Genomic DNA, 20,972 nt, shown 5'->3' with positions numbered 1-20,972 from the left:
CCAATGGCAATTGCATAGTTACGATCTTCTTCAAGCCACCCTTGATTATTTTCGGGACAGATGGTTCTTCAGATGCTACGATACGTTTAGCATCAAAACAAGACATGCCCTCATTGAAAATCTATTGAAATATGAAAACATTGACTCGCAAATATCAGAAAAAGGAAATAACAATATGATTATTAATCTGTGGTATCTTAGTCCTGAACTGGTTGACCTGGCATTGTTTGATCCAACGGTGAAAAACACCGTAAAGAGCCAAAAGGCGACAAAAATCTTAACAAAGCAAAGATGGAAATTCCTTCATAATTCCTTCCTTCAGGCATAATTAAATGTGGGCCTTTATGTTGTTCAAGAGTAAACATAAACTACGAATTTCCAGGAGGCGAAAAGGATGGTAAACAACTTGAAAGTTGCGAACTATTCGTTTTCATTCCAAAAATCGATAAAAATGAAGAAAATGTTTTTTTATAGTCTCCATTTTCGCACAAAGGCGTATCTAGCCACGTTTTTCGGGATATTGGCTTTATTTTCTCGAATTCTGTAATACTTACGTAGTTTGTTGTTCAGCAAGAAATGTTAAGAACAGAATGACCTTTAATTTAATGCTTAATATGGACAAAAAGCTTTAACCATTCCAGAGAAATGGGTCGCCGAAATCGCTAAATAACCAAAAAATCGAGATTTTCATAACGTCGAGGCCCCATTGACACATGTTAACCTATTCCAAATTTGCTCAAACTTTGACAGTCTTCAAATCTTACCAAACTAAAAACTTTATGCGGTTGCCCCCTTAAAAAATCCGACATCGATTTGTTACCTTTGAACAATAACCAGCCCAACGCTACAAATTATAACAAAGAAAATATTGAATTTTACATAGAACGTTTGATATTTTATCAAATATTCTATTTTTACATAGTTTAATAATAAAAAAATGGTATTACGATACCATATTTGTATACCCTACACCACACTGTCGTAAATGACCTCAATAAAATAATAATGTGCTAAAAACATCGACGTTAAACGGTCAACAGTCTTAATTTAGAACACTGTTATGTATTTTTTGATGGTTTTTCCAACTTTAAATGACAATTTTACGACTTTTATGACGATTTTCGGCCAAAATCTGTTTGCATATTTTGCATATTTTTTGCATATTCTGCATATTTTGCATATTTTTTGCATATTTTTTTTGCATATTTTGCATATTTTTTGCATATTTTTTGCATGTTTTTGATATGACCCCAAATATCGAAAAATTGACCCTTAAAACGCCTAGATCCAAAATTTGAGTCCAATCGAATGAGAAATAAAAAACATGCAAAAATCCGATGTCTACTCATAACAAAGCAGTAAAGAAAACAAAACAAAGGAAAGAAACAAAAAACAAAGAAGACTAAAAAAGAAAATTCTTTTAATTTTTTTCATCTGATAAAAAGACTCATAAATGACTCACTAAAAGACTCATAAACGATCATAAACATGACTCAAAAAAGAGTCACAAATTAATCAACAAATCACCAATAAATGTTTAAAATACTACTCGGAAAATACTTTATATACCATAAGAAAATGGGCAAAAATTACTAGAAACTAATGCAGAGGAAGACTCATTTGTGATTTGTTTGGAAGAGTCGCCTGATGTTACGTTTTCCTCCCGACAAAGGAGTCATTTATGATCAGAATATGAGCTCATGTTCCAGCTTTTTAATCGTGCAGTCGGATCAAAAAGGAATCATTGAAAAAGGAATTGTAGTCGTAATAAACACAGAAACAAAAACAATGAGAATTTGCGACGCATGTAGTTGTTACCAAAAACAAAAGAAATTTTAACAACTTTATAATCGATAAAAGTTACAGGATAGGCCTAATTAGGACTATAACCGTAGCTCTGAGTAGTCTGCTGTATGTGATATTAAACTTAAATTCAATGGCCGCATTTGTGAAGTCCAGTTTTTACAAGGACAGACAAAACAAGTAAGAAAAGCGTTAAGTTCGGTCGGGCCGAACTTTTTATACCCTCCACCACAAATCTCAGCCATTTCGGTGGATAAATGTGGCCACAACCTTCAAAATACCGAAATTCGGAAGGTACCGTTCTATGGGGGCTATATGATGGCGTGGACCTATACCTACAAATTTCTGAGGGAAAGTTTTATACGCCTAAAAAGAACTAAGTACCAAATTTCAGCCATCTCGGTGTGATAATGAGGCTAAAACGTTCAAAATATCGAAAATCGGGAGATATTGTATTATGGGGGCTATATCAACACGTGGACCTATATAAACATTTTATGGTAGAAATGTTTCTTAGCCTCTGGAAACACAAAATACCAAATTACAACCAATTCGGAGCTCAAATGGGACTAATACATTCAAAATATCTTAAAATGACGCGTACTTTATATGGGGCCTTATATGGGGGCTATACCAAAACGTGGACCTATATAACCCAACTTTGGTAGGAATGTTTTCTGGCCTCTGAAGACACAAAATACCAAATTACAATCAATTCTGTGGTCAAATGGGTCTAATACGTTCAAAATATATTAAAATGACGCGTACTTTATATGGGGCCTTATATGGGGGCTATACCAAAACGTGGACCTATATAACCCAACTTTGGTAGGAATATTTTTTGGCCTCTGGAGACACAAAGTACCAAATTACAACCAATTCGGTGGTAAAATGGGCCAAATATCTTAAAAATTCCTTAAAACGACGACGCGTCACGCGTCATTTTGTATGGGGGCTATACGAAAGCGTGGACCTACATAGTCCGCTTTCAATACCAAAAGTCCTACGTAAATATAACATATTTTCCCAAAATTTCATCAACCTACGTCAATCCGTTCGGACGCTAGAGTGATTTCCACAGACGGACAGACGGACAGACGGACGGACATGGCTATATCGATGTATAATTGCACGCTGATCAAGAATATATATACTTTGTGGGGTCTACAATGATTATTTCGAGTAGTTACAAACGTAGTGACAAACTTAATATACCCCCATCCTATGGTGGAGGGTATAAAAACGAAGTACAGTAATAATCAGATTGAACGTTGCGGCTACCAGGAACATGACGTAACGGAAAAATTACGTACATTCAGGAGGAAATTGATTGATATGAGACAAGTTTCCACTGGTCTCCCAAGTAAACAAAGTTTTGTCACGATATTAATTTCTATTTAACAATGTAACTTCTCATTGAATATAAAATAAAGAAATAAGGTGAATCTTTCGCTAAATTCTCAATTTATTTTTGTTCTGATTTATTATTACAATGTGGTATAACCTCCAATAAGAAGAATTTCACTTTCTCCATTCTCTGTCGTAGTTTTGAAGATTTAAGTAGTCCTTGCTGCCGTAAAATGGTAAGCACGCCTGTAGCCCACATTTCTGAGTATTTAAGCGAACTGAAGTCGCTAGACAGCTATTAAGACTCGTCGATAAAAAGGATGTGAGAGAAGTCTCCTTGCCACTTCCGGAGTTTCTGTGGTAAATATACATAGTCCCGGTCCACACTAGCGTGAATTTCATTAAAAATTTCATGAAATTAGGTGTTTTTAAATCGAATTCCCCACTACAGCAATTTTATGATTTTACTCTACTATGGAAGTCGATCTAGAGACGCATAATTTCATATCAAAATTTCAATGAAATTATTGTAGTGTGGCCCGGGACATACATGTGCGCATACATATGTAAATTGTGGAGATATGAAAGCTGTTTTTCTTGACATTTTTCTTGCTAATGTTCTGTATTCTTACAAGGACTTATGCCCCGGTTACACTATTGAAGGTTAACCCACTGGGTTTAATAGATCCAGTGGGTTAATCTTTGCTGGTTACACTTAGCTTTTCGAGGATATAAACTGTCAGCTGATGTTTGTTTACATATACATACAAAATAACTAATAAAGTCGTGTTTTACACTTTTACAATTTCTCGTATGAGATATCGTCCCCTCTTTGCTCATATTGGTATATTTTACACACAGGGATACATTTTTGTATCATGGTATCAAGCGTACTTTTTGTTAAAAAAGTGTCTAATGTAAAAAAATAAATAATTTTATGATTTTCAAATAACTTTAGATTTATTAACTCCATAAAATCTCATGCGACCAATCGTAAACGCGTAAAACACGACTAACTCTGTTGCAAAAACAGTTGCAACTTTTGGTACTTTTTGAGTAGAGTTGGATTTTTTTGCACAAGTACCGAATACAACACTGTATTTTTGGTGGATTTGTGCCGGATTTAAAATAAACCCAGTCATGAGAGGATTTAATTTTTGTATGGCAAATCTGGTCAGATTTGACCAGATTAAGCAATAAATCCTCATGAAGTGGGTTAACCCGGCAAAAAGCTGTAGTGTAACCGTGTTATTATATTTACAGATTGATAATTAACAGAATTCAATCTTTTACTTCATAAAACGAGGGCTTCTGCTGACTTCATTGATACAACAGTTACGATCTGTAGCAGGGACATTTCTAGTTGAAGGTAATATTTATTGCAATTAATGACATTCTATTCTGGTGAACTAAAATGTAACAACCGATTTTCGGAAATGAACGAAAAATCGGTAGGTTTGTCTTTTTGAGTGGCGTTGTCGGTATGCTGGCGTTTTGAGCGGCTATGGCTCGCCGGTTCTTGCCACTCGCAGACTATTAGGTTGACCAAAAGAAAAAAATCATACCGGTTGTTGTTGTTAAAGTGTCCCAGATTTGACCCTTCGCTTAACCCCTTGATGTACACGCCTGCACGTTGTCGTAACAACAGAGAATAACAAATCCAAATGAGAGCCATGTCAGCCGTTGTTTAACATAGGGACATTACTCTCCCAACAATTCTCTCTCATTTATTTTGGACACCAATGGCTTAACCCATTACCACCACCTTTTTAAGAGGGCTTTAAGCCGAAAACATATTTTCTTTTCAAATTCAAAATACATATTTATTCATCCATTTTTTTACAATTTGTGAAAACTACTTTTTAACGGGAAATATAAATGAAAGAAATCCAAAAGAAAGAATTATTTAACGCAAACCAAAATCAGAAATTGACCAATAATACAAAATTCTATGATATCTTCTTCTTTCCAGGTTGGACGTTTTGATCGAAATGAGGACTTCAACATGCAGACGGCTGTTCCCAACAGGTAAGTATGTCGTTGTGTTTGTATAGTTAGTTGATAATTATATTCCGTATCTTAACCAATTTGAAAAATATTTTTTCTTTTATTCTGTTTCAGAAAAAGACTAAACAATGGGATCTGGTGCCTCCACTTTACAAGGCTAATTAGGTAACAAAAAGTTCCTAACCCTGGCCTGAGCACAACCCTGAGTTCTGCACCTGAACACTAGAAAAAGGCAAGTGTAAATTTAAGCTAATGATGTATTGTTTGGCATTTTCTAATACTCTTTTTATTCTCTTTCTTTTCATGCAATTACGGCGGAATGTAACTATTGGCAACTGTCGTCCGTCTTTCTGTCCAAGTATATAGGTTGAAGTCGATCGGGATTATACCGGAGCATGCCAGACTGGCAATGCTAGGAATAGCTGCGGCTTCCTCATTGGATTGGTTGGGCGATGGTGTGGCTTACAGTTTAGTTTAAGTTTAATGTAGCTTTAAAATTTCTTTGGTTTTAACTTTGTTTAGCTTTAAGCTATAGACTTGTTTAGTTTTAAGTCTTTTCTTCAGTTTTAGGCTTAGATTTAAGTTTAGTTTTATTTATAAATCTTCTTTAGCCTTAAAGTGTTTTTAATTCGTTAATTGGATTAATCAAGCTAACATGGCCTAAGGAGTTTTGTATTGAAAAATGAATTCTAGCGAAATACCACACACTCAACCATTACGCTACGATCGATTAAAGTGTTTTGTTCAAATTCTTTTTTTTTTTTTTTTGGTAAAAAAGTTCAATTAGGTTTAAGTTTATATTTTTTCTTTTGATTTGGTTTAAATGTTCTTTTGGCTATTTTTGTTGTTCATTAAGATTTGTTTTATCCACAACAGTTTGTAAGATTATGAAATAAAATTATAAAATAAAAATAAAATTATTATAAAATAAAATTCATTTATTAATAAGGATCTTCATCACTAGTATAAACTTGTTTTATTCTTTGTTGGTTGCTGGAGCCACACATCCAATCTTCTTCGTTGGTCAAATCAAAAAGGGCAGATCTTCCTGTATGTTTTTGTAAGGAAGAGATCATCATGTCAACTCATATTTTCCTTTCTCTCCTTGTTTTCTTTTACTTTTTTGACAGCTCACAGTACATCAGCTGGGCTGACGCGGGTACCTGTATGATTGTGCCATGTTCCCTCCTTAAGCGGTTTAGCAAAGGAAAGACTCGCTCAGAGAGACTAATGCACAAAATATTTTGAGCACCACCAATATACACACATTTATAAATGGTGGTATTTTATTGAAAGGCAAAAAAGCAAAAGCACAGCAGACACATACATACATAGGTACATAAAAATTCCAAAGAAAGACAAAACAGACTTTAATAAAAGAAAAAACTGAATGAAATTACTTATAAAAAGTCGCACTTTTCAAAAGAAACAAGTAAAAAAGCATTAAGTTCGGCCGGGCCGAACTTTTCATACCCTCCACCATAAAATATTCATTCCTGACCCCAACTTTAAGGTAGTACGTTAAAATGTCAGATAATGTACATAAAATGCTTCATTCGGGAGGCCCTTTTTTATGGTGCCTATATCTAACTGTTGACAATTTTTGGTGGGGTAGAAATTGGGAGGTACTGTTATATAGGGGTTAAAATAAAACATGGGCCTATGTCGACAGTTTTTGATGGGAGCCTTTAATGTCAAATAACTCCTAATTCGGTTAAAAAATTTAGCTAGAATCCTCAAAATATCGAAAATCGGTACATAACGTGGGAACTTCAAATGTCATTAACAGCTAGTTCGGAGGTATCTGGGCTATACGAAAATATGAACTTAAATGAACAATTTTTGTTGCAGAATTTTTGTTGACTTTTGAATTTCAAATTACAGAAAGTTCGCCCAAAAAATAAAGCTAAGGTACGGAAAATCGGGAGGTTTGTTTTGGGGATATACAAAAACATGGACTTACGTTCGGTTAAACATTTTAAGTAAAATCCTCAAAGTACCGAAAATCGGGAAGTATCGTTATATTGGGGCTATGTTGAAAATTGTTGATGCAGATGTGTGGTGACCACTACAACCTTCAAATGTCAAATTACAGTTAGTTCTGTTAAAAATTGTAGCTAAAATTGCCAAATGGGCTACCGTTATATGGGGGCTATACCAAAACGTGGACCTATGTCCACAAATTTTGTTATATAAGTTTATTGACACTTAGAACCCTAAATGTCAAATTATAGCTAAATCGGTCTGAAAATGTAGCTACAAAAGTCAAAATACCGCAAATCGGGGGGTACCGTTATATGGGGGCTATACCAAAACGTGGACATATGTCCACAAGTTTTGTTAAATAAGTTTAATGACACTTAAGAACCCTAAATGTCAAAATATAGCTAAGTCGGTCTGAAAATGTAGCTAAAACCGTCAAAATACCGTAAATCGGGGGGTATCGGTATATGGGGGCTATACCAAAACGTGGACCTATGTCCACAACTTTTGTTATATAAGTTTCTTAACACTTAAGAACCCTAAATGTCAGATTATAGCTACATCGGTCTGATAATGTAGCTAAAAACGTCAAAATACCGTATATCGGGGGGTACCGTTATATGGGGGCTACACCAAAACGTGGACCTATGTCCACAACTTTTATTATATAAGTTTATTGATACTTAAGAACACTAAATGTCAAATTATAGCTAAATCGGTCTAAAAATATAGCTAAAAACGCCAAAATACCGCAAATCGGGGGGTACCGTTATATGGGGGCTATACCAAAACGTGGACCTATGTTCACAACTTCTAATATATAAGTTTATTAACACTTAAGAACCCTAAATATCAAATTATAGCTACATCGGTCTGATAATGTAGCTAAAAACGTCAAAATACCGTATATCGGGCGGTACCGTTATATGGGGGCTATACCAAAACGTGGACCTATGTCCACAACTTTTGTTATATAAGTTTATTGATACTTAAGAACCCTAAATGTCAAATTATAGCTAAATCGGTCTAAAAATTTAGCTAAAAACGTCAAAATACCGCAAATCGGGGGGTACCGTTATATGGGGGCTATACCAAAACGTGGACCTATGTCCACAAATTTTGTTATATATGTTTATTGACACTTAAGAACCCTAAATGTCAAATTATAGCCAAATCGGTGTGAAAATGTAGCTAAAAACGTCAAAATACCGTAAATCGGGGGGTACCGTTATATGGGGGCTATACCAAAACGTGGACCGATATAGCCCATCATCGAACTTGACCTGCCTGCAAACAAAAGACGCATTTTCCCAAAATTTCAGCGTCCTATCTCCATTTTTGTGGATGCTAGAGTGATTACCACAGACGGACGGACGGACGGACGGACGTGCTCAGATCGACTTAGAATTTTACCCTGATCAAGAATATATATACTTTATAGGGTCGCAAATGAGTATTTCAATGCGTTACAAACGGAAAAACAAACTTAATATACCCTCCATACTATGGTGGAGGGTATAAAAAACTATATAGAAACATCGCTGAACGCTTCTCCTTAGTTGTGAAATAAAACACATTTTCTTCAACTATAAAATTTATTGGACATTATTTTACTAAAAAGCTCAATTTCTTTAAGAAAAGACAAACACTGATTTATTCACTCAATTTACCGTCATTAATCAACGATTGTCTCTAGAATACTGAAGAAAAAAGATTAATTCCATTTTTTTCTTTTCCTCTTCGTTTGCTACGTTGGTTAACAACAACAAAGCACGGAACACACGTGTTTTACGCATACACCTGTTTTACGCATACACCTGTTGTTACTCTCTTTGACAAACATCCCCTCTTTGACAAACATCCTCTCTCCTATGTTGGTACCCAAACATATAAAATTGAGATATGTTACAAAATGTTGCAAACATATTTTTGTTTGGACCCAAACAAATTATGTTTGAATCCAAACATATATTTGTTTGCAATCAGCCCCAACAAATATTTGTTTGGATCCAAACATATTTCTAACAAATATTTTTCCGCGTGTATACATATTTTAAATATATTTTTTATTAAAGAGTATAAAATGTTATTGAAAATGTTTTTGTTTCAAATCACCAAATTGAACGAGAAAGTTGTTATAAATAAATATGTATGTGAATAAGCATTTCGTCATTATTCAATTTATTCATTTTTTTTAAATAAATATTTGAGTTTATCATTTTAAACAATTAGGGTCACAACAATTTGGTATCTTTGGTATAAAGTATACACTCCATTGAATCCTTGTGAAGAGAATATCGATATTTCGTTTTATTAGTATTTATTTTGCTTAATTTTATTATATAGGAAAAACATATGAAACATCCACACGATTAAAACAAATACATATTGCATTACAAAAGTGAAATAAAACCACTTCATTATTTTCAAACATTTCCTCAAAATTTACCGCCTGTTCATGTACATATGTCGCACGGAAACCTGTATGAAAGGAAAGCAGTCACTCACTTCCGTCTAAAAATGCGTTCATGTATTTCGCAAACTATCGTGCGACTGCCGTTACGTATCCTATGCGAAATACTACTAATTTGAATGTACATTTGTACAACTATAGCCCTGTTCCTTTACGTTCAAGAATCTTCAAGTTTTACAACTTTTTACTCGAAAAGCGTTCCTTTACTTCAGACACAATACAATTCATATGGGAGCAGTTTTCAACTTTTACTACTTTTGCCGGTTTTACCATTTCCAGAAGTAAAGGAACAGACCATATGTATAAATGAGAGCCTACCCAGCAAGCATTTTTTATCGCCCATTACCCGAAGCAGTCACTCCCAGGCGATAGAAATGCACATCCGCGATCTCGCATTCTAATTGAAGTAGACACACCGTTCGGGAAGAAATGAACCACGTCCACGACACTACTTGTAAATGCCGCTTTCGAGACTTCCTAGAAGTATTGGTTGTGACGAAAAAAAAATTTATTTTGTTTTTTATTTTTATTTTCTTTTTTTTTTTTTTCTTTTTACTTTTTTTATTATTCGAATTATTTTTCCAAAGTACCCAAGGTTTTAAAGAACTATTCTTAGTTGAAATTGTCGTCTACATTAATGTTGTAATTTTAAAAATGTCATATTGCCTGGCCTAGGAATCAAACTCATGACGTTAAGAATGCAAAGCAAACATGCTAACCACTGCACCACCGCACCTTATAAACATCGGATAGACTAATTTCTTATATTAGTTCAAGGTTGTACACGCCTCAAATGAACGTAAACAATCGAAGTGTCTGCATTGACCAGAAAATGTGTCTGCCCACTAGAGTTGTATAGTTCATGAACGAACTAGTTCAATTGAACGATTCATTGAAAAGAGAGTATGAACTAGATCAGTGGATATAGTTCATTATAGTTCAATAGTTCACTGAACTATAATCAGTCGGTGACCGTACGATCAACGAACGATTCACAATCTAGTTCAACATGTCGTTCACAAATACATAAAGTGACGACGTCGTCTATCTTAAGGGATGCCTTCGTAATGTGATCAGTTTGTTTATGTTTTGAATCAAGGTACATGGAATAGCTGTCCGAAAATGAAGATTTCTACAAAAACAGAGACATAACATATTACAATATGTCGAATCGATTACCTAATGAATCTGCCTTTTTAGATAGAAAAAAGGGAAAACATAAAAAGAAACACACACGCACAAAGCTTCTACGCAATGACAATTTCTACACACACACACACGCACAACATAAGATTTTTTGCCAGTCACCTAAATGAAGGATGTTTTTTCTAAAATTAATTAATCTTTCTTAAAGAATGCAATAAAACTATGTAAATGTATTATTTTTGTTATGGAGTAGTTAAATTATATTAGCCTTTTGTTTGTATTTATGCGTTTTCATCAAACGACCGATTAAGAGCCGGTGGTGAATGATTTTTCTCCGAATGATTGAACTGGACAGTGAACTAGATTACTGACCTAGTTCAGTTTAAAGAGCTGAGCTATTGAACTAGATCTTTCAAATGAACTAGATTGTACAACTCTACTGCCCACGCGGTAGTCGTAAGTAGTAGCATTGTTAGTGTAAAAAAGCAATAATAGAATTTCGATCTCCTTTTCTGACACTAGGTAGTTATTCAAGAAGTTCAAAAAGGGACAGCAATGCAATTGTTATTGTAAAATGATAAAGGATCGCTATTTTCTAGAATAGAAGTTCAGAATGCGATTACTTCTGATAGAGGAAGTGAGAAACTCACTTCCAAATGCTGGAAGGGAAATGAGAAATGAAAATAAAGCATTGGAGTATGTGTGATTTGTTTTGTTTAAAAAATAAAATGTGTCGGTATTTTGAAATATTTTATTTAATTGATTTCTTCAAAACAATGAATGAAACTGCCATTAAAACGTGTCTGTAAAATTTTTATTTTGTTTCAAGAATGTGTTGCAAAAATTTGTTTTAAGATTTTCGGTGCTATCCGCGAGTTTACGTTCTACTCGGCAGCTACAAAGCAAGTGAGTGATTTTGACATTCTCTTTCTATAAGAGACAGTCCTTTCGAAATACATATGTACATAAACCCAAATTTAATGGAAAAGTGTTTACGTGTTATTTCGTATGGCTTGCCGGTCGCATAGGTTTTCGTTTCGAAGGTGTTTACATGAACAGAAAATGATTTTTTTCCACTTCCGAAGCGCAAGAAACCATTCGGTCGAAATACATGAACAGGCTGTTAAAGACCTTAGTTCACGAAATTCTGAATTCAATTTTTTGCTTTCTTCATTGTTTACAAAATGTAAAAATTATTTAAAGATTTCGACAAATAAATGATTAACAATTGTTAATCGGTTTTGTTTTTTGATAACAGCATAGCAATAGCATTCGACCCGACATTTTTAGCAGAAAAGCACGTAAGGAGTACAAAAACATAGCTATTGTGATTGAAATACCTTCAATTTGTCAATAGCTGTGTCTGGTTACCCTAAAATTTGTAACAATTTGTACCAATTGTTGCTGAAAGTCGTCTGTTAACACAAAAAACCAGCAAAAGAGAGCGATTCGAGAGAGACATTTTGACAGTTCTTTCACTGAGAGCTTGCAAATTCTTGCTGGACAAATTTCTTCTAGCAAGCACTTGCAAGCTCTTCTTCTTCCTGAAAACAATCAATCATCTGTTTTTAATTTGTTGTTGATTTATGTTTGTGAAAATTAAAAACCATTTTATTGTGAAAATAACATAGTCTAATTGTATTGTTTTATGGAAAACAAATTTGTAAAGTGGAAAAATACTTTTTTGTTTCATTTTCTTTTTTATTTTTAATAAAATACAACGTGTTTGCTTCCTTTATTGGCGGACAAATTGTCTGTTTTGGCAAGCCAGCTGATTGCTTGCTGGTTTTTGCTGGGAAGGTGTCTGTTTACTTTTTAAAATTTTCTAGCAAAAGAGAATAAAATCCCCTTACTCTCTGAGAAAGTTCTTGCTGGAAAATTCTTGCTGGGAAAGTAACCAGACAGACTTAATATGTTTGTTTAGGTTATCATACGATTTATTCACAATTACAATGAATTTAACAGCTTGAGTGAAGTCTGCTAGTCTTACATACGTCACATTCGCAAATTTCACATTTCAACTTCTAAACAAAAGAATGCGAACTCATAACAAAATTATTTTCTTTGTTAACCCTACAAAATCGTCTCGTTGTTTTTCTCGTCCCACCCGTTCCGTGTGTACTTACTTTGTAGCTTAAGTTGGGTACCAAATTATTTATAATTAATTGTATAAATGATTAAAATGTCGCACTACTCGTATATACTTCGTTGGGTCTGAGTCTTTTATGGAGAAATGCTTAAAAAATATATCCGCTTTACAAACTACAACAGAATGATAACATCACTGCTCTGTTCCAGAACCTGCAAGAAGCTACTACTTTTTACTACGATAACATTTTTTCCTTTATGTTATCGGAAAAAATAGTACAAATTAGTAAATTCTTGCAGTACTGGAACAGACCACACATTTCTCAACGGTCGTTAAATTTATCAATAGACCTTTGATTTTGCATATTTTGAAAAAGTTTAAAATTCTGATTGGAATGTATTCGTTTTGTTGATAATTATAATTGTTCACATTTTAGATATGATTTCTCATAAAAAGGAATTTTAAGAAATTATTTTTGTGATGAATTAAATACTTTAATAAAAACATTTTCTGATGGAACATGCAAAAATCCCTAGGCCTACTTCAGTAAGTGGTATTCAAATTTCTGAATATTTTCCATATGGAGATATGAAAGCTGTTTTTCTTGACATTTTTCTTGCTAATGTTCTGTATTCTTACAAGGACTTATATTTACAGATTGATAATTAACAGAATTCAATCTTTTACTTCATAAAACGAGGGCTTCTGCTGACTTCATTGATACAACAGTTACGATCTGTAGCAGGGACATTTCTAGTTGAAGGTAATATTTATTGCAATTAATGACATTCTATTCTGGTGAACTAAAATGTAACAACCGATTTTCGGAAATGAACGAAAAATCGGTAGGTTTGTCTTTTTGAGTGGCGTTGTCGGTATGCTGGCGTTTTGAGCGGCTATGGCTCGCCGGTTCTTGCCACTCGCAGACTATTAGGTTGACCAAAAGAAAAAAATCATACCGGTTGTTGTTGTTAAAGTGTCCCAGATTTGACCCTTCGCTTAACCCCTTGATGTACACGCCTGCACGTTGTCGTAACAACAGAGAATAACAAATCCAAATGAGAGCCATGTCAGCCGTTGTTTAACATAGGGACATTACTCTCCCAACAATTCTCTCTCATTTATTTTGGACACCAATGGCTTAACCCATTACCACCACCTTTTTAAGAGGGCTTTAAGCCGAAAACATATTTTCTTTTCGAATTCAAAATACATATTTATTCATCCATTTTTTTACAATTTGTGAAAACTACTTTTTAACGGGAAATATAAATGAAAGAAATCCAAAAGAAAGAATTATTTAACGCAAACCAAAATCAGAAATTGACCAATAATACAAAATTCTATGATATCTTCTTCTTTCCAGGTTGGACGTTTTGATCGAAATGAGGACTTCAACATGCAGACGGCTGTTCCCAACAGGTAAGTATGTCGTTGTGTTTGTATAGTTAGTTGATAATTATATTCCGTATCTTAACCAATTTGAAAAATATTTTTTCTTTTATTCTGTTTCAGAAAAAGACTAAACAATGGGATCTTGTGCCTCCACTTTACAAGGCTAATTAGGTAACAAAAAGTTCCTAACCCTGGCCTGAGCACAACCCTGAGTTCTGCACCTGAACACTAGAAAAAGGTAAGTGTAAATTTAAGCTAATGATGTATTGTTTGGCATTTTCTAATACTCTTTTTATTCTCTTTCTTTTCATGCAATTACGGCGGAATGTAACTATTGGCAACTGTCGTCCGTCTTTCTGTCCAAGTATATAGGTTGAAGTCGATCGGGATTATACCGGAGCATGCCAGACTGGCAATGCTAAGAATAGCTGCGGCTTCCTCATTGGATTGGTTGGGCGATGGTGTGGCTTACAGTTTAGTTTAAGTTTAATGTAGCTTTAAAATTTCTTTGGTTTTAACTTTGTTTAGCTTTAAGCTATAGACTTGTTTAGTTTTAAGTCTTTTCTTCAGTTTTAGGCTTAGATTTAAGTTTAGTTTTATTTATAAATCTTCTTTATAATCTTCTTTGACAAACATCCTCTCTCCACCCATGAAAAATATGTTGGTACCCAAACCCAGCAAAAATACTCATTACAAATGGGCCTACTTTCTCATTATTTTAACACGGGCATGTCATAGGGAGTAAGTACTTACTTTTTGGCCACTAAAAAGTAGATAAATAAGTAGTTACTCCCTGGTTACTTCAAGTCGTAACTACTTATTTAAGTACTTATTTATGTTCTTTTAAGTGCCAAAAAATAAGTACTTACTCCCTATGACATGCCCGTGTTAAAATAATGAGAAAGTAGGCCAATTTGTAATGAGTATTTTTGCTGGGAACATATAAAATTGAGATATGTTACAAAATGTTGCAAACATATTTTTGTTTGGACCCAAACAAATTATGTTTGAATCCAAACATATATTTGTTTGCAATCAGCCCCAACAAATATTTTTTGGATCCAAACATATTTCTAACAAATATTTTTCCGCGTGTATACATATTTTTAAATATATTTTTTATTAAAGAGTATAAAATGTTATTGAACATGTTTTTGTTTCAAATCACCAAATTGAACGAGAAAGTTGTTATAAATAAACATGTATGTGAATAAGCATTTCGTCATTATTCAATTTATTCATTTTTTTTAAATAAATATTTGAGTTTATCATTTTAAACAATTAGGGTCACAACAATTTGGTATCTTTGGTATAAAGTATACACTCCATTGAATCCTTGTGAAGAGAATATCGATATTTCGTTTTATTAGTATTTATTTTGCTTAATTTTATTATATAGGAAAAACATATGAAACATCCACACGATTAAATCAAATACATATTGCATTACAAAAGTGAAATAAAACCACTTCATTATTTTCAAACATTTCCTCAAAATTTACCGCCTGTTCATATACATATGTCGCACGGAAACCTGTATGAAAGGAAAGCAGTCACTCACTTCCGTCTAAAAATGCGTTCATGTATTTCGCAAACTATCGTGCGACTGCCGTTACGTATCCTATGCGAAATACTACTAAGGACGTCATCAGACCATCTGCTTTTTCACATGTATGACATCAGCTGTTCTGTATATCAGTATACCCAAAGTGACAACGTACATGTGAAAAAGCAGATGGTTTGATGGCCGCCTAATTTGAATGTACATTTGTACAACTATAGCCCTGTTCCTTTACGTTCAAGAATCTTCAAGTTTTACAACTTTTTACTCGAAAAGCGTTCCTTTACTTCAGACACAATACAATTCATATGGGAGCAGTTTTCAACTTTTACTACTTTTGCCGGTTTTACCATTTCCAGAAGTAAAGGAACAGACCATATGTATAAATGAGAGCCTACCCAGCAAGCATTTTTTATCGCCCATTACCCGAAGCAGTCACTCCCAGGCGATAGAAATGCACATCCGCGATCTCGCATTCTAATTGAAGTAGACACACCGTTCGGGAAGAAATGAACCACGTCCACGACACTACTTGTAAATGCCGCTTTCGAGACTTCCTAGAAGTATTGGTTGTGACGAAAAAAAAAATTTATTTTGTTTTTTATTTTTATTTTCTTTTTTTTTTTTTTTCTTTTTACTTTTTTTATTATTCGAATTATTTTTCCAAAGTACCCAAGGTTTTAAAGAACTATTCTTAGTTGAAATTGTCGTCTACATTAATGTTGTAATTTTAAAAATGTCATATTGCCTGGCCTAGGAATCAAACTCATGACGTTAAGAATGCAAAGCAAACATGCTAACCACTGCATCACCGCACCTTATAAACATCGGATAGACTAATTTCTTATATTAGTTCAAGGTTGTACACGCCTCAAATGAACGTAAACAATCGAAGTGTCTGCATTGACCAGAAAATGTGTCTGCCCACTAGAGTTGTATAGTTCATGAACGAACTAGTTCAATTGAACGATTCATTGAAAAGAGAGTATGAACTAGATCAGTGGATATAGTTCATTATAGTTCAATAGTTCACTGAACTATAATCAGTCGGTGACCGTACGATCAACGAACGATTCACAATCTAGTTCAACATGTCGTTCACAAATACATAAAGTGACGACGTCGTCTATCTTAAGGGATGCCTTCGTAATGTGATCAGTTTGTTTATGTTTTGAATCAAGGTACATGGAATAGCTGTCCGAAAATGAAGATTTCTACAAAAACAGAGACATAACATATTACAATATGTCGAATCGATTACCTAATGAATCTGCCTTTTTAGATAGAAAAAAGGGAAAACATAAAAAGAAACACACACGCACAAAGCTTCTACGCAATGACAATTTCTACACACACACACACGCACAACATAAGATTTTTTGCCAGTCACCTAAATGAAGGATGTTTTTTCTAAAATTAATTAATCTTTCTTAAAGAATGCAATAAAACTATGTAAATGTATTATTTTTGTTATGGAGTAGTTAAATTATATTAGCCTTTTGTTTGTATTTATGCGTTTTCATCAAACGACCGATTAAGAGCCGGTGGTGAATGATTTTTATCCGAATGATTGAACTGGACAGTGAACTATGAACTAGATTACTGACCTAGTTCAGTTTAAAGAGCTGAGCTATTGAACTAGATCTTTCAAATGAACTAGATTGTACAACTCTACTGCCCACGCGGTAGTCGTAAGTAGTAGCATTGTTAGTGTAAAAAAGCAATTAGGAGGGTTGGCGTTTTTTGTTTGGGATGACGACTTCTATTTTGATTTTCAAAATAGTCAGGCTTAATCCCATAGTCGTTGTCTTAATATTTTATTAAAACAACTTTAATTTATTAGTGGGAAAAAATTGGCGATGTATACCAAGGGGTAAGGCAGGGAATACTATAGTTTCAGATCTCGCCACAGATCTTCATCAGTTCCCTTATTTCTTGTTTTTCAACAAGAAACTTTTTATACCCAAGTGTCAATTGCTAGCTCAAATAGATACGTGCGCAAAGAAACACTCTGATCGAGAATTTCTTTGGCACTACCTAAACTCTAGCAACTTCACTTGCAAACAAATCCAAATTTTTCCCACTGCTATGCGTTCGTCGATTCTCGACGAAAAAGCACATAACTAGTTTGTTGGTATTGCATACTACAGCAATAAACAACATTTTGACGGTGCCCGGTCTCACAATTAGGAGGGTTGGCGTTTTTTGCAAGTGAAGTTGCTAGAGTTTAGGTAGTGCCAAAGAAATTCTCGATCAGAGTGTTTCTTTGCGCACGTATCTATTTGAGCTAGCAATTGACACTTGGGTATAAAAAGTTTCTTGTTGAAAAACAAGAAATAAGGGAACTGATGAAGATCTGTGGCGAGATCTGAAACTATAGTATTCCCTGCCTTACCCCTTGGTATACATCGCCAATTTTTTCCCACTAATAAATTAAAGTTGTTTTAATAAAATATTAAGACAACGACTATGGGATTAAGCCTGACTATTTTGAAAAACAAAATAGAAGTCGTCATCCCAAACAAAAAACGCCAACCCTCCTAATTGTGAGACCGGGCACCGTCAAAATGTTGTTTATTGCTGTAGTATGCAATACCAACAAACTAGTTATGTGCTTTTTCGTCGAGAATCGACGAACGCATAGCAGTGGGAAAAATTTGGATTTGTTTGCAAGTGAAGTTGCTAGAGTTTAGGTAGTGCCAAAGAAATTCTCGATCAGAGTGTTTCTTTGCGCACGTATCTATTTGAGCTAGCAATTGACACTTGGGTATAAAAAGTTTCTTGTTGAAAAACAAGAAATAAGGGAACTGATGAAGATCTGTGGCGAGATCTGAAACTATAGTATTCCCTGCCTTACCCCTTGGTATACATCGCCAATTTTTTCCCACTAATAAATTAAAGTTGTTTTAATAAAATATTAAGACAACGACTATGGGATTAAGCCTGACTATTTTGAAAAACAAAATAGAAGTCGTCATCCCAAACAAAAAACGCCAACCCTCCTAATTGTGAGACCGGGCACCGTCAAAATGTTGTTTATTGCTGTAGTATGCAATACCAACAAACTAGTTATGTGCTTTTTCGTCGAGAATCGACGAACGCATAGCAGTGGGAAAAATTTGGATTTGTTTGCAAGTGAAGTTGCTAGAGTTTAGGTAGTGCCAAAGAAATTCTCGATCAGAGTGTTTCTTTGCGCACGTATCTATTTGAGCTAGCAATTGACACTTGGGTATAAAAAGTTTCTTGTTGAAAAACAAGAAATAAGGGAACTGATGAAGATCTGTGGCGAGATCTGAAACTATAGTATTCCCTGCCTTACCCCTTGGTATACATCGCCAATTTTTTCCCACTAATAAATTAAAGTTGTTTTAATAAAATATTAAGACAACGACTATGGGATTAAGCCTGACTATTTTGAAAAACAAAATAGAAGTCGTCATCCCAAACAAAAAACGCCAACCCTCCTAATTGTGAGACCGGACACCGTCAAAATGTTGTTTATTGCTGTAGTATGCAATACCAACAAACTAGTTATGTGCTTTTTCGTCGAGAATCGACGAACGCATAGCAGTGGGAAAAATTTGGATTTGTTTGCAAGTGAAGTTGCTAGAGTTTAGGTAGTGCCAAAGAAATTCTCGATCAGAGTGTTTCTTTGCGCACGTATCTATTTGAGCTAGCAATTGACACTTGGGTATAAAAAGTTTCTTGTTGAAAAACAAGAAATAAGGGAACTGATGAAGATCTGTGGCGAGATCTGAAACTATAGTATTCCCTGCCTTACCCCTTGGTATACATCGCCAATTTTTTCCCACTAATAAATTAAAGTTGTTTTAATAAAATATTAAGACAACGACTATGGGATTAAGCCTGACTATTTTGAAAAACAAAATAGAAGTCGTCACCCCAAACAAAAAACGCCAACCCTCCTAATTGTGAGACCGGGCACCGTCAAAATGTTGTTTATTGCTGTAGTATGCAATACCAACAAACTAGTTATGTGCTTTTTCGTCGAGAATCGACGAACGCATAGCAGTGGGAAAAATTTGGATTTGTTTGCAAGTGAAGTTGCTAGAGTTTAGGTAGTGCCAAAGAAATTCTCGATCAGAGTGTTTCTTTGCGCACGTATCTATTTGAGCTAGCAATTGACACTTGGGTATAAAAAGTTTCTTGTTGAAAAACAAGAAATAAGGGAACTGATGAAGATCTGTGGCGAGATCTGAAACTATAGCATTCCCTGCCTTACCCCTTGGTATACATCGCCAATTTTTTCCCACTAATAAATTAAAGTTGTTTTAATAAAATATTAAGACAACGACTATGGGATTAAGCCTGACTATTTTGAAAAACAAAATAGAAGTCGTCATCCCAAACAAAAAACGCCAACCCTCCTAATTGTGAGACCGGGCACCGTCAAAATGTTGTTTATTTCTGTAGTATGCAATACATACAATCGACGAACGCATAGCAGTGGGAAAAATTTGGATTTGTTTGCAAGTGAAGTTGCTAGAGTTTAGGTAGTGCCAAAGAAATTCTCGATCAGAGTGTTTCTTTGCGCACGTATCTATTTGAGCTAGCAATTGACACTTGGGTATAAAAAGTTTCTTGTTGAAAAACAAGAAATAAGGGAACTGATGAAGATCTGTGGCGAGATCTGAAACTATAGTATTCCCTGCCTTACCCCTTGGTATACATCGCCAATTTTTTCCCACTAATAAATTAAAGTTGTTTTAATAAAATATTAAGACAACGACTATGGGATTAAGCCTGACTATTTTGAAAAACAAAATAGAAGTCGTCATCCCAAACAAAAAACGCCAACCCTCCTAATTGTGAGACCGGGCACCGTCAAAATGTTGTTTATTGCTGTAGTATGCAATACCAACAAACTAGTTATGTGCTTTTTCGTCGAGAATCGACGAACGCATAGCAGTGGGAAAAATTTGGATTTGTTTGCAAGTGAAGTTGCTAGAGTTTAGGTAGTGCCAAAGAAATTCTCGATCAGAGTGTTTCTTTGCGCACGTATCTATTTGAGCTAGCAATTGACACTTGGGTATAAAAAGTTTCTTGTTGAAAAACAAGAAATAAGGGAACTGATGAAGATCTGTGGCGAGATCTGAAACTATAGTATTCCCTGCCTTACCCCTTGGTATACATCGCCAATTTTTTCC

At 34.5% G+C, this 20,972-nt stretch overlaps 2 long non-coding RNA genes across 2 annotated transcripts; both read left to right on the top strand.

Annotated features, from left to right (window-relative positions):
* The first annotated feature begins 4,414 nt into the window (after positions 1-4,414).
* LOC141394482 (uncharacterized) lies at positions 4,415-6,156 on the top strand. The gene is made up of 3 exons (XR_012410442.1): positions 4,415-4,519; positions 5,123-5,178; positions 5,272-6,156. It is a non-coding gene; the product is annotated as an uncharacterized lncRNA (long non-coding RNA).
* A 7,285-nt stretch (positions 6,157-13,441) lies between these two features.
* LOC141393024 (uncharacterized) lies at positions 13,442-14,882 on the top strand. Its single transcript, XR_012409978.1, has 4 exons — positions 13,442-13,611; positions 14,215-14,270; positions 14,364-14,481; positions 14,616-14,882. It is a non-coding gene; the product is annotated as an uncharacterized lncRNA (long non-coding RNA).
* Positions 14,883-20,972: the final 6,090 nt, after the last annotated feature.

Source organism: Musca autumnalis, unplaced genomic scaffold (assembly GCF_047663935.1).
Source record: "Musca autumnalis isolate F117 unplaced genomic scaffold, ASM4766393v1 scaffold_2, whole genome shotgun sequence".
NCBI lineage: Eukaryota > Metazoa > Arthropoda > Insecta > Diptera > Muscidae > Musca > Musca autumnalis.
Note: the sequence above shows the minus strand (reverse complement) of the source record. Positions and strands in the feature narration are given on the sequence as shown.